This window comes from Amphiura filiformis, chromosome 9 (assembly GCF_039555335.1).
Source record: "Amphiura filiformis chromosome 9, Afil_fr2py, whole genome shotgun sequence".
NCBI lineage: Eukaryota > Metazoa > Echinodermata > Ophiuroidea > Amphilepidida > Amphiuridae > Amphiura > Amphiura filiformis.
In genome coordinates, this window is record NC_092636.1 from 43792241 (window position 1) to 43796932 (window position 4692).

A 4692-nucleotide genomic window follows, 5' to 3' on the forward strand; every position below is an offset into this window, starting at 1 on the left:
CAATTTCGCATAGCCTACCCCAGGCCTAACCATCCATGGATTAAAATAAGTGTAGGCCTATAATAGTTCCCCATTTGATGTTTGCTTATCATATGAAGCTTTTGAAAGGCCTATGTATGTTTATGAAGCGCTCCTCGTAATTTATTTCAAGAAGAACAGCTTGCATGTCATGTTCTTCATCTGTAATTCAACTTCTGCCCCATTGCCAACAGCTCAAATAATATTAAGCAAGGTGTCCCGTATAACACATATGGCATCTGAGGGGAATAAATTTGCAAAATAAAAAGGGCCTAGGCCTACTTTTGGCATATTTGGGGTATGAAAATAAGCACTTTTAAAGGTTAACTTATGGAAGAAAAGGCTTTTTAACCAATTGTCATCTCTTGAATATTTTAAGGTAGGCCCTACGGAAAAAATACATAGGCCTATAATAATAATACTCATTGGGTGTTCGGGCCGGCACATCATCTACAATTACATGTTGCAGCAAATCTGGGCGATATTCCTTCGTCATCGTCACTATATCATAGGCTGGGCCTGAGCCCCTACTCATAATTATAGTTCTATGGTTTATACCATGCCATGTAGGGCCTACATAAAGTCATCGGAATCATATCTTGGTCATGTTGACCGATGGTTGAATTTATGAATAAGTAAAATAGGAAGCTGCATGCTTGATGATGATGAAAAAAATGACAATTGATCGTCCCCGCCCGGCCCGCTTCCTTTCGCATGGCATTGCCATTGAGGGAGTCTGAAATGTTTAATGCTATTTTCTTTATTATAAGGGAAAACTTTTTTCAATGTTTCAAAAGTTAATAATATTGTCAATTGTTTAGATTTGCTTCTGTCCAATAAGCATTTCAATTTAGAGGCTCTGTTTTAATCATCCTCTCAGAGAACCATCAAATAACAGGAGCCACGATCCTATCATGCTCCTCTACAAGTTACACAACTAATAATGTCCGGGAATATTTGCATTGTAAAAAAATAATATAAAAATATAAAAATATAAAAAAATGATAAATAAAAAGGCCCTCCACTTCCTCGTTTTGATAACATGTGGACAATCAACTGGTATTTTGTTTTTACTTGACCTTTGAATAATTATATAAGTGGTTGTATTATCATGATTATTGCATCTGATATTTAGATCGCGATCGCTGTTGTCAAATTATCCCGGCAAAAATGTCAACGCAACTCGAAACGCGTAACCACAATGACGTCATCCGGAAAGCGCCCAATTTTCTACTTTTGATAAATGACGCGCGATGTAGCGTCGGAAGGGGTAAATCGAGTACGTTGTTTTTATTGTATTTTTATTTCTAAAATAGTTAGTTCTTCAATTGTTTTAGATATTGATTCTATATTTTATGGGCTTTATTTTGATACCAAATAATATTTTCTTTCAATGGTCCCTTTAAGGAGATTGGCAAAATATACAGCAGGTTATGTCACAGCCATAAAGACTCTAATACCTGCCTGGAGTGTTCTATCAGATTACTCGACCTTGAATGATTTTTTCGGCTCGAAGAAACTATTATAAAATAAAAACAGGCGAAATAATCTGCAATAGTTAACGAAAAACAAATTTTGGGTATCCGTCTCCCTGAACTCCCACGTTACTTTTAGTGTAAATGTATTTATATGAGGCCCATCCATTGTATTCGTGAAGGTCCTGTCGTCAGAATCAATAGATCATTTCAAATGACTCCTTAGCCACTTAAGTGTTGTATTATGTATCATGATCTTCAAGGACGCTCATTCCATCCTTGATCTCTAAGGACTATTTTGTTGATGTTGAATATCTAGGACTTCTTCACCATTTACAGTAACTGTACATTGTTAAATTTCATTTGAGTTTTCATCACCGTCGGAAGAAATTTCCCTGATGACCCTGTATTCACTTCTGTTAGTACCTGCGAATTCAAGGAGGTAGGCTTCCTCTGCTCATATACAGTGATGCAAAAATCTAATATTCTTACAGTAATGTTTCGAAGAAACAAGCTGTCAAATGCTGCCAAATTCATTACCGTGCGACAAAGTAGCATGCCTTGTTCTACGAACTTTTTGACCGCGTAATAGCATAAGTGTTCGGAACACATTAAAGTAATGCCATTTAATTGGCATATTTAAAAACAAATTTATTTTCAGGGGTGATTAGATCAGACCAGATCAGATTGAATATATTTTTGCGGGCTTTTCAAATTAAAAAATAAGAGATGTTACAATTCTGTCAATTGATGTTCACATTCAGTTTTCCTCCAATATACCACTATGTACGAGACTCCATAAAATCATGTAAATAGGCATACTATGAATGTCAGCTAGCTATTAAAGAGTTGTCCATAGAGATCTTGTCCATAGTAATTATCACCTAGGCGGGCTTTTCAAAATGCAAAAAAAGTAAGTTTCTTGAAGCTTCTCTTCGGTCGCTACCAAATAGGCAAGATGGTTAACTTCGGCCTTAGCATACTGTTGCCCAACGTTTTCATTAATAACATTATACATGCAAACACGTAGCTATGCTCAAACACAACAGCGCTTTCGAAACAGGTTCTCCGGAGCTAGAGTCCCAGTAAAGTCAGCAACATAAGATATTTTCTTCAAGTTTGAAGAACATGGCTCCAGCAGCTGTTCCCAAACAGAGTGGTTGGGAGTGGCAGTGAAGTGGTCTGCAAGAACACCAGACATCACACTACTTGATTTCTTCCTTTGGGGCAAAATCCAAAGCGACGTCTAAAAGCGAAGACCACCCGCTAGCCTCCAAGATCTTCGCAACCGTATTACTGCTGCATTCGCAAGTATCCAGCACAGAAGGATGGTACGCAACGCAACTGATAATACGAGGACCAAGGCTAATAATAATCGCACAGCTCCTAATTGATACAAGGGTCTTGTGTTGTTGGATACATTTACCACATCCTGGTAAGACCTTCTATGTTCATTTCCACAAAACTCTTTTTTGGATAACTATATGAATATCAGTTATCATATCATGTAAGACCTTCATATAGGTAATACAAATATCTAGTTATTACATGTACAGATAATAAAACTACAGCTGGCCATAATGTTATCCTTTAAAAAAATAAAAAGACACTTTGGAAATTATTGTAATTATAAGGGTTGGAAAGTCGATGTTTGACACTATAATCCCTTATTTGAATCGGGATTTTGTTTCAAAGAAATCGAATCAATTATTGATGTTTGTCATTTTATTTGGAGTTTGGACCTCACGATAACTAATAAATCAATCTTATGTCATATCAAACTTCTTTTTTTGTTGTATTTTCCAAACATTTCAAGAATGGTTATTAATATAATTTTCCACGTAATGAACAATGATCAATATCACAACTTGCAATAATTGTTTCTTTTCATTTTCCATGTATGTTATTTAGAGTAAAGATAATTTATTATTCAAACGGCCTGTAGATTTGATTTGACTGGTTATGATAAACTGACCAATTGTTTACTTTTATGTATTTGCACCGGTAAAAATATATCACTCATTGACCTCATAATGAATGAGGCGCGTATAACTTATAATGCTAATATAGAAGTACAAAGTGAACTTCAACTCTTCGCATTTACCAAGTAAAAGCTTCCGGTTTTATCATTATTAACAGTTCTGTTGGTTTGTATTACAGATGGCATAAATATCAAGGGCAAAGGCAGATTAATAATAATGTTTATGTTAAGGGTCAATATGAATTTTCTTTAACTGATAACAAACTAATGATAGCCAATTTGTTTGTTTGTTTGTTTGTTTGTTCGACTTGTTTTTAATGTTTCTGTTTTCGCTTCAATCATAATTACAAGAATATAAACCTAAACACGTCAACAAAATACATATGTAGCTTTTGAACTTTGATAATGAATAAGACAATTCCAGCGGAATTTGCCTAAGGTGATACTTTATCAGATGATTATTATTGTCGGTTAAATTAAAACCCGGAACAATCTGACCGGTAATAATTCCATTAGAATAAAAGCTTATAAACAGGAGGTGTTTTACCCGTTGATGCAATATATGTAATTTGAACATTTCAAACAACCTATGTCCGACATACATATTAAATTTAAAAATGCGTATGCAAGGATTGATTGGTGCAAGAGCAACCGTAGACAAACACTGTGTTTCTGCTTTTGGACCAGTCCACTAAACAATAAACAACAATATTACAGTAATGACTTCAACTGATTTGTTCTAAATACATCATTGACTACAATCATACTTAACTCTACTCGATTTACCTTGATGCCCTTTTCAAATGAAGGCTTGCTTGCAGTTGAGATTCAAAGGAAATGCGCATTAGAGTGCAAAATTGAAACCATTTGATTTATTTAATATTTCATAAAACCAGACATAACACGCAGCTTAAACCAGTTATTTTATGTCCCCGATATAATGCCACATTCATTGATGCAGCATGAAATGTTTGGAAGAAGAGAAATGTCAAAATTTATAAATTCAGTTCATACAACTTGTGCATATTTTATTACTGCTTTTCAAGTAAATAATTTGTCACCACTCTTAAAGCTCGATTTGACCAGATTTCCATTAAAATAAGATCTTACTAGTTTTTCTGGGTCACATTTTGATATGATTCTAGACATGATTTTCTGGGCAACTTTGACTTGAAAAATCTAGTCGCATAAACTAGATGTTTGAAGATTGTACTCTGT